This window comes from Dreissena polymorpha, chromosome 10, assembly GCF_020536995.1.
Source record: "Dreissena polymorpha isolate Duluth1 chromosome 10, UMN_Dpol_1.0, whole genome shotgun sequence".
NCBI classification, from domain to species: domain Eukaryota; kingdom Metazoa; phylum Mollusca; class Bivalvia; order Myida; family Dreissenidae; genus Dreissena; species Dreissena polymorpha.
Window position 1 is genome coordinate 59,904,081 of NC_068364.1, and position 14,748 is coordinate 59,918,828.

Here is a 14,748-nt window from a genome sequence, read left to right on the forward strand (position 1 = left end):
CTGAGCTATTCCGCCGGGTACACATGCTAAACGTATTTTATACGTTATATAAGCAATCTTCGTAGTTTCACAAAATTTAACGACAAAAACAGAACTCTCCAAATTATTCAATCGTTTCGCGTTGCAACGCTTTATAATTTTTAGGTTTTAAAATCGTCAAAAGATGCATTTAATGGCTATATTAGAGCATGGTAAATGTTCAGTATTACTGTTTCCTCACAAATATCATAACCAAAACGAAAATTTGCGAATCTGAAACAACTTTTTTTCAAATTTGTCAATTTACCAAAGCGTGAAAAGATCCCTTTAAAAATGTTTCTGGATATTCATTATTTCTAGATTGAAGATACTAATGTGCGCTTTTAATATATTATTTTATCCCAGGCGGGAGAAAAAGGAAAATCTACCTAACAAAAGACCATTTATTTCCTGGTTCAACTGATTTATTAACACATACACGTTAACATAATTTATAAATTGATTATTGTTAATAGCATGTAAATGTACATGTAAATACTTGTGTACGAAGATTTTACGATTGCAAAAAGTATCACCTATAAAATTTTTGTATTAAGATAATATGAGAATGCGTCTTTAAAAACTAATCTGTATTGAGTTTATTCTGTGAAAGGTAATAGCGATTGCCATGAATACAATAAATAGCTGAGACACAAGCTCTATTGGATGAACGTATCCAGAACTAATTATTTTTACCCCTTCCTCGTTTACAATTTAAATATAAACTCTTTTTTTTTTAACTGTAAAAGTTGTCGTCTTCAGGTAGATATCTTATACGTAGTGTCGCTGAATACGTATACCTGCTCTCATCAAACTTTCTTCTTCCAACATATGCTTTCTATAACGTACCTATACAAGATAACTTTATTGAAAAAAATCACCGGGTCTTGAATAAAGCGTTGCAATTGCAACTGAAGAACATAATGTAGACTGAAAATTTAAGTTATACAATCAAAATTATTAAGTTTCTGTACCGATTCGTATATATTGTTTTAAAATTAATATAAAATAAACACACGCAAGCAAGTATTATAATACTACGCCGAACTCACGTTGTAATATGTCGTAAAGCAACATTTAAAAAACATAATACAATCTGTCTGCGTTGCTAATTGAGGTGTCAACTAGTGCCGTTTCTTGCACTTAGTAGCTCCCGGATCTGACCAGCTTAATGTGTACACTTAAAAGTATGTCAAATAGGGCCAATGAGATAGTGTGTATATGTTTTTTTTTTAATATTCTCGATTAGCATTGTTTAACGTTGTTTATTTAGACACATTGACGACAATATACATTAAGAAACAAGTCCGTTAATGATGTTTTATATTTGCGATAGACCGCAACAGTGTCACAATAAAAAGAAACATAAAAAACGCAAATTCAAAAAATAATTCGTCACTAAATTTGTATTTTTTATTGGATTTTAAACGCGTACCAATAGTTTTACGTGTATGGAAAAGACGTTCAAACACTCCTACTCAAGCAAAAACCTCTGCAGTGTGCTTAGAAAAACGCATTACGAAATGTTTCTACTAGTATTACCACTGTGGCGTTTGGTTTTCGCCAAAGCAGGTAAAATAATATTTTGTCGTAAAGCACGTTTTACATTCAACGTAAAAGGTGCAGTGAAGTAGAACTCACACCGATAAAAACAGTTGTAACATATTTAATATGTATATTTACATATACAGAGGTAAGAAAAAAAAAAATCATTCGTTTAAGTAGTATAAAGTAGTAAAAGTAAAAGACGTAGCTCTAGAATGTAGATGAAGTACTACTACTAGTCAGTTTACATGACCCAGGTTCGAATCTCGGCGATGGAAAAATCTTAGTTGCACTATCTTTGAACAAGTCAAGTTAACAATCAGGCCTTGATTAAACAAAGGCGCTGTCTTTATAATGATTAAACTGCATGTCATAAACATGTGGAACATTTCTGTGACGCCATTAAGCATATTACATCGTATATCTTTTCAGCTCGTTCATTAAAGAAGAGTCTTTGTTCTTCATTTCGTCCCGCTTTCTGGAAAATAACGTTAATTTGCATCAACACTAACATCGTTGAATTTCAATTATAAACAATCTTGCTATTAATAAATAAACGTCCATTGCAGTAAACGAGTGTCCCGCCCACATCATGATGGTGGACAATTGCAACATACGCGATCAGTGCAAGACTGATGCAGCCTGCCGCAAAGGGGAGCTTTGCTGTAATTCACCGTTTAACAGATATTGAAAAGGTCCTGACTTTCCAGGATAAGATGACCAATCCAAATTCATTGCTTTTCCAAATCAGAAACAAGTCGCATGGATTGGTGTAACGCCTTTCTCTACACCAAAAACTTAACAATGTTATTACCACTAGCGAGTATGTTCAATAAAGCTTTTGACGATATATTAAAGTAATGTATATCAATTATAACCTTTTTAAGTTGAAACAACCAAATCGTTTCTGTAAAATAGACATATAAAAATATAAAAACTTACACAGAACCTTTATATACTGTAGTTAAAATATAATTAGAAACATATTCATTTTCACGTCAACAACGCCAACACATATTGTAAACACGTTGTCACGTCCCTGGTTCTTCATTAAAAAAACATTACATTGTGCAATCTAAGTATAGTAATGTCTTGGCGTATAGTTCTAATTGTGTTCTAATAGGTCATCTTTGACTAGACAGGCATCAATCCACAATTGTATTTAATGTTTAATTTTATACCACATACTCAGTCATGTGTCGATAATTTTGGATATGTCAATACTACTCATAAAGGTTATTTACATGATCTTAAGATGCAAAACCGCGCTCAGTCGTATGTGCCTCCAATGTCTGGCTCTGAACACAAGGACGGTATTTGATGGCACATGAACACCGGGCAAGTTGGTCGAGGTACTCGTCATTGTAAGATTCTTCATGGAGACTATACGTTTTAAACATTGTAAAGACTTAAAAATTCCCCAAAACAATTGTGTACATGTCTTTCCACTGATTAAAACTTTGAAGAAATCACGAAATTCATGATTACGACAATGAGAATTTATTCGTATAGAAACAATTAAGTAGCTGTAATTATTTGCAGAAAGAACGCGATATAAGTAATTTTCATCGTTTTAATCATTAAATAATATGATATGAAAATCAAATATCTCTGTGTGTGTGTAAAGGGGGGGGGGGGTATTTGATTAAAAAAAAACAGCATTAAACCCAGTATTGTAGACATATTTTGTGATCCTATCATATCAGCCTGTTCTCAGTTAATGGATTTTGTCAGCATTCTCTGACACTTTAGGTTTATTTTTCATATTTCATCTATTTAGTTTTGTATCGAGAACACGCTGATCAGCTCCACAAAATATTGATATGCTATCGAGACAACATAGTGGACAAATTACACGTTAAGAAAGCACTTGGTTATATTGTGCGTCTTTTCAAATTAAAGTAACATTTTAACTGATGACACATCCAAATGTACTCATTAAATATATTTTATAGTAGAACATTTCACATTCGATTTAGAAAAAATATATTATTTGATATAATAGAAAACAAATCAACAAATCCTAATCAAACCACTACCTGACACATGCTTTCACATCTTATTCCCATACTCATACGTAGCGCATGTGGCAACATAGCGGACACAGGCTTATTATATTGAATAGTACATTTCCAAGTGATGTACCAAATGTTATGTAATCTATTAATCGCATTAAATATACATGCAGATTTAATTTGGGTTTGTCACGTGAATAAAATTTAATAATTGCAGATTAATGACGGTAAAGATGTATTCTTGTCGGTATGCATACATGGTTTGTACACCATTTACACATAAACAGAAAGACAAAAAATATTTACAAAATATATCACTTATAAGACTAACGTTTTATATGTTATTGCAGCTGATACTAAAACACGACAAAAATGTACGTACTACACCAAAATGTCAAACATGTCTCTACATTAAAAAGCATTTTGGTAATAACCCAGTGAACATAACAAAAACTGCCCATGCATATAAAACTAAAACATTCAATGACCAAATTGAAATAATATTATGACAAATGGTTTTAAGTTTGTATTTGGTTATAAATGACCATTTGGAGCAAAGTACACTGCATTCTAATCTTATCGTTCGTTTCCCTATAATGCGTTTTTACTGTAAAATGAACATACTTTTTAAGATTGGTTTCGTTCCGTTGAATGTCTATTCAGGTAAAAACACTGTCTTGTTATATCGACATCTGTTGGAGAAAAATGACTTTATATACCTAATGTTAATCTTTTAGCCTACGAATTAATTTGCCAGCACACCATTGTTTAAAGGTAAATGGCTGTTTGTCTTCACAAATAAGGCACATGCGCTTATTGGGTAAAAAATAGGATTTTGCACACAAAAAAAAATCGAATTTACAAGGCAAAATGAACTGAGAGATACTATATTGTTTTAATTATCAAACCAAACACTAAGATAATACACAAACATGTAATTTAAATAGTAAATAGGAGGATAAAATGCTAATTGTGCTTCTTCCTACTTCGATGATGCATGCTGTGTCAAATATGTGAATCTTATTTGTAGGCGTAACGTTTATGCAAACATAATACACGAGACACAACAGCGTCTTAAAGAACATACCTTAACGGAAAAGAGTAAATTTGCCGATGTAAATCATATATATTTGCAATCTATCGAAGCGAATGTGTTCACGTTATAATACATTGTTAAAGAAATTGCAATTAATAAACTCAATTAAAAATGCTCCTGTTCATGGTGATCGTATGTCGCGGATGTTGTTATTGTGTACTTAGGCATTACCGGATCTACGCCGTTTTTGTTGAAGCTATTAAAAGTCTGTCTTGGATGCGAAAACCTTAATCCAAACCTTTGTGACCTATTTCCTCATTTTCGGCTCGTAAAATTATTTAATAGAAAATGTAAATTAAACTCAAATTAATGTTTGCGGCAATGACGCTCAACTTAGAGGTCACTGAATGAAACTCTTTGTTTTGATACTCTTGATCTTGTAACAATTATAAAAATAATGTGTTAAATCTTTGAAAATCTACATTATCCCTTTAAGTATTATGGATATTACGAGTATTAAAAGACGTGCAAACCGTTTAACGTGGACAAAAACCTGCGAGTCGAGCTTAGATAAGACGGTTGACGTATAGGCTTACATTACCACTGTGTGTTTTTATTTGCGCTTCAACAGGTAAAAATCCGGGAGATATTTAAGTTGACGTATAATGTTATGAATATAAAGTTGTATAAACAGAGAAATGAGTAGGTAGTTGCCGTTACCATGTTCGTAGCAGTAGTAGTTGTAGTTTAAATGGTCGGTATTCTTATTACAAGCAGTGGTCGTCGTCGTCGTAGTAGTAGTATTAGTAGTATTAGTACTAGTTGAAGTAGTCGTAGTGGCAGCAGCAGAAGCAGCAGCAGCAGAAGTAGAATTAATAATAATAATTGTAGTAGCAGCAGAAATAGAAGCAGTAGTGTAATAGAAGTAGAAGAAGAGGTTAAAATACAAGTCGTAGACGTATTAGCAGTAGATGTAGTGATTTAGACGACGATGATTTAAAGAGGCAGCATTATTCATAGCAAAGATTTACAAGGAACGGTCCCCCACCATATGCGTACCAATATTTGATTTAAAACTGCATTCTTTCGATAGCCATTGCAGGCAAGAGGAATTCCTGACCACCAGAAATGATAAAAACAGCTTGTAACAAGAAGAATCCCTGCAAACCTGGGTACACATGTATTCGAAGAAAATGTTGTCGAAATGTAACCTGTCCAATTGGGGGCGAAGATGGTCCGTCATGTTCTTATAGAAGAAAATGTTTTATCGGATACTATTGTAACAATGGAACGTGTTGTCTAGGTAAGTGTTACAAATATACTGTATAATGTCATGGTATTGAACATTGTTTATAAACATTCGATTACATTTACATATTGCATGTGGCATCATTTTATTGATAAACAATAATCCCTTTAATATGTTAATATATCATTCCAAAACTAGCATATATCTAAGTAATAGCATTCAAGGTGTTATTTGCATAAACATTCTTACCGTGATATCAACATACTACAAACAAAACTTGAGTGGATAAGTATGTTAAGCTCAGCGTGTCTTCAAAAGAAACGTCAAGGATCACTGCAGCTGAAACTCGCTATCTCCAACATGCTCAGATCGAAAAAAAGGATAATTCAAAGTGGATATTATATCGCATTAAAAAATAAATGATGTAAAAATCGAGATTTGATAATGTATACATTATTAAAACTACGCAAAGCGTACTGTTGTAAATACATTATACCATCTCATTAAGCATTTTTGATGAATCAAAGTTGCTGCATTGTGCCCTCCAAATGTGTTACATACATTTTGGCTCTGTATTCAAACATACGTCACTGTTATATACAATTTGCCTCTTTATTCAAACACACGTCACTTCGATGCGTTTTTTATCGTCATTACGTCAATTTGTATTATATTTGGGTTGTAAACTAAGGTAAAATTAAATTGCTTGGGGACCTGACATACTCTTCGAAATGTGTGTTATTCAGTTTGTTGTTCCTAATGTGTTTGATTATTTGCGTTAAGCATGGACTTGATTTGCTCTTTGCAGAAAACTCGTGTCGTTTGTTCCCAGCTTTGGTTAGACTGAACTGTTTCGACTTACCTGATGAATGCCAAACTGATAAAGATTGTATGAAAGATGAACTGTGTTGTGGCGACGAGTGTAACAACAGGTACTGCAAAGGACCAAATGAAATATGATGACATGCGCAGCAAAAAATACATTTGGGAAATGAAGACAAATAACACCAAGTACTTTGCATGTGTCATCGAATACAGTGAAAAATAAATCACAAACCAACACAAACAATACACATTTATGTGTTGCGTTCTCTAACTTAGACTATCTATGCTATGTTTGTTTGATGTATACGTTTATAAAATGCGTATATACAACGAAATTCTATAAACGATGTTAATTTTAAGATGTAATTGGACTTCACAGACCGTAAAATACATTTTAATGTTGTTTGTTATTACAATTTAGGTGAACAAAGATATGTATTTGCGTCTATAGGCGGAAATATATTACAAGCAAATCAAATATGTTCATTAATGTGTGTCCGGGGCATAAAGATGCTCATGCGGACAAATAAGACACACCAGCTGACATGATGTACAATTGACAATGTCATTACAAATATTACACAAGCCGAAATGTAATGTCTATCCAAACATGTACTTCATAGGAGTTAAACCATTCAATAAGCTCTCTACAAAACTTTGTCTAAAATTAGAGCCCAAGAATATTCAGAAGGAACCGATTTCTGTGGGCCCATTACATCATAGTCAAGGTATACAAGAGTGCCCACCGGTGCATTAAAACAACATCAAATAATATTACGTTTACTTGTTATATTCTACAAAGTAGTCAAACATGATTCAATGTTTCACAACGTACTCAATCATGTGTTGTAATATTTTATACAAGAGGCTGTCATCTATAATGTTCAATATAATCTGCATGTGTAGTGTTCATTGAGGTATGAAATGGGTTTAACTTTGAATTACATGCTTCCGGAAGTAAACGGTTTGTCAAAAAGTGTGGCATGTATTATTATCAAAGGTGGCATTACAGTAAATATAACTTCAAAGTAACTGAAGTCTATGGTACAGCCTTTTATTGTAAGGATCTGTATTTAGCATTGCATGAAGTTAATAAAAAATGACGAAAACAACAACCACAGCAACTTGGAAATTCAAACATAACATACCATGTATAACATAATTGATAATAAAACATATTACCATAACGCTGTTTATTTTTTATTGACTTTTTCAACATCTGCGATACAGATAAATCAAGATCGGAGAGTGAAAAAAGGTCTAATCAGACATCCGGGTACGCATAATTACATTACATTTGCATATGGACAAAAAACGCTCTTACAATACTTTTGAGCGAGTATACACGATCTTAGTTCTATGATTTTCAAAACAGATCAATCTTTGATGAATAAAATACAAGAACACAAGCTCTGTAAGAGTGTTACCAGAAATCAACAAATAAGAGTTTTTATATGATTGCACATTCGAGAACGAATTCATGTATATTAGCATGCATACTATAATGAAATGCCCACGATGATATGCCGGTTTATTAAAGCATCACATATTTGCAATCTTTGTTCTTCAACAAACAAAGTTAACGTGTCCGTATCGGATCAAAATTGGTCTTTCTGAATGTCATTAAAGTTAACAACATTTTAATATTAATGTACCACATATGATAGTGTAGTTTAATTATGATAAATGGGTTCTTCTTTGACAGTTTTAATATCGCAATAGGTGTAAGACAGGGATGTCCACTCTCATCGTCGTTATTTATTATATGTATAGAATACCTATCTCATTATATACAAATCTCATAGGAGGGAATCCCGTATTTTTTTATATATGCTATCAAAGAAAAAAGGAGTGCAACTTCATTTGCCGTAAAACTACACCATCGTTACTCTAAACCATGTAACTCGAACAATTTTTAACGATTCAACTACACACCGGTTGTTTTCGGAAGCTAATAAAATAATTTATCAGGAAAAATTAGCATCAGAACCATTGATCCAGCAGTATTTCGATACCAGACCTCATTTACAGCGCAGTTGTAATCTTACACGGCATTGAAACCTGCGTCCTGTAAACCATTTCTTTAAAAGCATATGTGCAAAGCACTGTTGTTGTTTGCAATGAGATATTTAAACCGTCCGTGATTTGTATCAAATCTATAAAAACTGCAACCTTACAATTGCGCATTATCTTCAATCGGAACGATAAATTGTAATGTTATTTCTTAAAAAGGCCGTAAATATTACAATTATTATTTAAAGCCACACACCTTGAAATAAAATACATGTTAATCAATACATATAGGTGCAATTTCAAAGTATGCAAAATTGTCATTGAATCTATAGCTCGTAAGCAAGTTATTTATTATTTTTTAAATTTTAAAACCGAAAGTATGATTTCTATATGTAAACGTCCATTTCGAAAAAACGCGATTATTTTAAATTTTAAAGCGCAAAAAAGACGGATTTCTACCTTGTCACCACCAGATATATTCTAATTGGCATGGATAAAATAAAATCTACAGCCTAGTAAGCAAGTATTTTTTTTTTTATTTTAAAACCGAAAGTAGGATTTGTATATGTATACGTCCATTTCGACAAACGCGATTATTTTTAAGTTTTAAAGAGCAAAACAGACGGATTTCTACAATGTAACCACCAGATATATTCTAATTGGCATAGATAAAATTATATATATAGCCTAGTTAGCAAGTAATCTATTATTTTTCAAACGATACCGCTTTTGAAACCGAAAGTAGGATTTCTAGACGTATACGTCTATTTCAATAAACGCGACTATTTTTAAGTTTTAAAGCGCATAAAAGACGGATTTCTACCTTGTAACCACCAGATATATTCTAATTGGCACAGATACAATATGTTTCTAATTTCTACTTGAATTTACTGTTATTTCAAGGTGTGCGGCTTTAATAAAATGTGTATTAGTTTCACGCTTTATAATTGCATTCAATTACAAAATCAATTTTAAAACAAAATTATTGGTTACTAAATATTTTCAAAACATACATTCGCTGCATCAAGCTGCACAATTATCTCGGATTATTTTAAAAACAATATTGTTTTCATTATTTTCGCTGTTCGATTATATTCAATCTATATATCGTTGTCTTATATATTTTAAAAACACAGATGGGTCAAACATGTATTATTAGCTATACATATAGAAAAGGTCGATTTCCATCGAGTGAATCAATCGATAAAACGAATTTGCACAATACCCGCGTCATGCGAAAATGGATCTTATGCATTATGCGGCAGGCGTAGCTCATGACAAAACTGTGCATCTGCGAAGTATGGAAAGGAGGGACCCTGTCCGTTAATGAATGGAAAACACTGTTGAATCCGAATATCTTTTCTTTCTTACTTACCCGATCTATCAAAATGTTTGAATAAATGAAGGTTTTTGATAAAAGTGGCCAAATTAAGCGTTATTGAAAAAACATACTCTGTTGTCAAAACCATTAACAATGTTGCCAGTTACCTTACTAATGCAATTAAACTCCGTGAGGAAAAAAAAACACACAAGTATTTGCTGCGTCCTGTATAACTATTTTATGAAACCCTAAATGTATTGCCTATCTTTTACTTTTTCGCAATTACACAGTTGTTAACTACATATATATTTGAACACGATGTAAACTATTCATTGCAGTTTGTAATACCGTAATTGTATTTGTTTTCTGCTGAAGAACTTTTAGAATATAATGTTACTTTAATTGTCAAAGGCGTTTCGTAGATCTTCCAATTAACAATTACAAACTTGAAACTCGATTATGGTCGATTGAAATACAACATATAAAAATAAAAAAGGAATAAAGCCGTGGCGTTGCGGATATGGTTTCCGCCAAGCGAAAGGGAGGTCACGAGGTCGATCCCCACAGTGGGAGCGTTCTTTAGATCTCCCCAAAAGCTACGGTTCTAGTCCCAGAAAGAAGACTCGACAGCGTTTCTAATAAGCCTTAGGTTTTCGATACAATCGAGTTTAAATAAATAGGTTTTAACTAGGTAAAGCTTAGCTATATTGTTTCGGGGTGGATTTTGTGTCAAATATCATTTATTACACACTATACGTGTGGCGTATGAATACTGAGAAATTGACCGTATCGCTTTAAAGTTATTGCATTAATTGATCCTCTGGTCATTCTGAAGAAAATTCACATATTTGCGTTCAGACAGATTGAAATGAGTTATTGTATACCTGTACAGTTAAGGAAACACTATTGTTTACAAAATAGTTACGACTTTCATTCTATGTATCATTGTAAAATAACTATTGTATTACAGTTACTTGAAATTAGAATCATTCTCAAATGCCCTATACCACAGATACAAATCACTTCTGAACAAAACCCAAACAAAATAAGCATTGAAGCGAAAATGAAAACAGTAATGCAGCTGTGTGGACATTTAACGTTTAAGTTTGAATTAGTTTGAACTAAAAAAAGAATGGAAGACACATTTGCAAATGCAAGGATACTAAGTTAAACGCGCAAATAACATATGCATACTACTTACAATTTTAAACTAAAAATACGTATAACAGTTTATAAATAGTTTTGTTGAAGTAAATACATGTATGATCATGGGTGAATGAAGTATAATACCAAAAATAAAATAAATACAGTTTTCAAATATAATTAATAAGAGGTTAATATATTGGACCGGTTTAACAGCTATTCATTATGACACACCTGATCAGTTATAGCCCGAGGGACACACCTGATCAGTAATGGCCCGAGAGACATTACTAATCAAATGTGCCATCATTGCCAGATGGAACACCGATGACATGGTTTAACCTTTCTATTGAGTATGTTGTATTATACAGATAATACATATGTGTTTCTTATTTTGTGTCAAGGGACATATTTTTGTGGTAAAGATGTTATTATTTATTGAAACTTACGCAAAAAGAACAAACAATATGTTCAGGTTACCACAGTTTGAACATTTAACTAATCTCGAGCACGAATAATATCTCGAGTTTGTACATGCCAATTGACACTAGTCCAGATTGTATATCAGGTAGATGAATATTTGAATCAGAGGAGAATGATTCATCGCCGGATTTTAAAACTATGTCCCGAAGCTCATTCACACTTTACCAGAACGGCACATACCTCTCCTCCTGATTGTGCTACACAATGTCATAGATCACACTGTACCAGCACGACACATCCCTCTCCTCGTGATTGCACTACACAATCTTATAACTCACACTTCACAATATAATCAAATGTATATCGCTTTCAAGCACATAATTGCTGCCAATTATAACTCTAATCTTTATGCAAGAGATGAAGCATAACATGAGTCTAGATTGCGAGTCATATACATTAATATCTGAAACAACGCCGCAATCTTCTCCACGGGACTGCACTAACTTACCTTTGACATGATGATTTAATACAGAAGTATTGATCAAAAAGCTGCAAACATACTCAGAAGAGGCATTTGCCTCCATGTATACTAATTCATTGAAAAGATGCAGGCATCTTGAGAGAACAACTACCCATGTATTTCTCCATAAGACACGCTTTTCGAATTTACTAAGTGAGGAAAGAATGTCAGAAATGTGCGAAACACAATCAGTCATTCAAAGGTCCAGGATCCCTATACTTGTGTCACGATATATTTCAAACAATTCCTGGCTGTCATTTTTAACAATTATCTCGATTTTTGACGTTTCACATGACACTAGTTCAGATGGAACTATACAATTCCACAGCTCACACTTTACTGGATGATCTAATACAGAAAGCTTCTTCAACAATCTGCAAAGTCACTCAGAAGAGCATTCGCCTGTTACAAAACTGATGCATTGTAACGATCCAGGCAACTGGATAGAACAATGACCCGTATAGGTACCCCATAAAGAAGCTTTTCTAATTTATTTAGTGTGGGTAAAATGTCTGATGTGTGTGAAACACATTCGGCGGTTCTCAAGTCCAGAACCCCTATGCTTGTGTCACGAAATATTTCAAACAGGTCTTTGCTGCCATCTTTTACTAATATCTTGATATTAGACAGGTCACATGACATAAGTTTACTAGTAAATCGCAAGTCTGACAAATGAATAGGTGAATCAGCTCCGAAATTTTCTCTACATGATTGCACTTAACAGCGCCACAGCTCACATTTTACATGATGACCTAATGCAGAAAGTTTTATCAACAAGCTGCACAGCCATTTACATTGACAGTAAACATACCGCGTTCACCGTTCAAACAAAACATATATGCATATTTATGCATCGCATCTTTGACTTGTTATGCGATTATTTTGCATAAAAGGTTCTAACAGCAATGCATGCAAAAGCTATTCATGTGATATTATTATTTATAAATGATCTCATGTAAAAGCATTAACACAAATGATGGCAATATAAACAAATAGGTTTTTTCGTAATGCTTCTTTTAATTATTGAAACGTTCATTTAATTAATTCAAATATGTATATATTGAATACGTTGTAATGTACAATCTTATTAAAATGTTTGTTTTGTTTTGGCATGATTATGATGTATCATTTAACTGCACGCAAGGAGTTATGGGTATACTAAGCACAGCATAAACCTCCGTTAGGCTTGACTATTAAACGGGTCTGAGATACGACTCGGGACAGTATGGCTGTGCAATATCAAGTTTTTTTTATTTCAGTATGCGTCACAAAATTTACGCCAAGTATGGTTGAAGGCAGTATAATTTATCATTGCTTTACTGACACATTGCAAATATCTCTATAATTCTGTAATTAACAGTTTTATATCGAATTCACTTTTCAAGTTTTAAAAAGTCACATTTAAAAATGGAAAGCTAAGTAAGATATTGTCACGCTGATTTGAGATATAAATCATAAACACATTCATTTTAATGTATACAGTATCCTCACCTTCCTTTTGTTCCTCATAGTGTTTTGCCAATGTGTCATTTACCGTCTTTTCGGCCAATGGCAGAGTGTCTTGCTGAAGCTATAACGAAACTTAATGAGCACCAAAAAGGCATTAAACGTTTGTCTTGAAACAAACAGCCACCGGATGGCTGTGTATGTATCAAGATTTCAGTATAAAACTATAACATTTGTTTTTAAATATGAGTCAAGAGAACTAGTATGACAACCACTACATATCATATTGTTATGACTCTCTAACGTGCAAATGCATGCGTGTGATATATTATTGATAGTTTAATCCTATTATAACAAGAGGCACATTACCTGAATAAGGCATTTGCGTGCATCCACTGCGGGCTTAAAGCTATTCAGGTGTGCATGGTCATAAAGCAGATTTTAAAAAACAATCGAAGAAGCTGATCATAGCACCGTCATCTGTATTGGTGTCATGTATGTGCCGTAGTCGGTTAACTTCTTTTCGTGCCTGAAAGTCAAGTAATGTACTCACAGACTACGACTGATGCAATTGTAAACGGATTTCATTTACTGCTTCAATAACAGATACATTTAAGTTGACGGAATATTTATACAAAATATTAATTAATGAATTCACAGACTACTTAAACATTTATGAAGTTGTACATGGATTTCATTTAATGCTTGAATTAAATATAAATATTTGTTGGCAGATTATTTATTAAATACCTTTGTACATATGTTCGTTTTCTGACTAAGATCATCTGTAAAATATTTCTGCATCCAGGAACAGTTATAGAGGGCACCAATAACGCCATTGAAAGCTGTTGTTGCAGCACTGGGTTATCCTTGTAACCCGTGGGAGGCATGTAGCACTTGGCCAACTCCCAAGGGTCAGTGCACCATTTTGTGGAATCCGTATTGCTCCATGAAGGGCCATTCAATGACCGTGCTTGCTTAAAAACGATGGATGTACCAAATGCGATTTCCTATATTTGTACACAGACTGCAAAGTTTGCAAACGTCACTACATGCACTACATGTCGTAGTTTCAAGTATACCCTGTTTTGCATGCCGATCCTTTCTTATATGAGTGTAAAATGCTTAAAATCCATGGTCGGCTAATTTTGCAAGTATGTCATTGGGCGTAAATGCTGCATTTTAGCCAGTGTT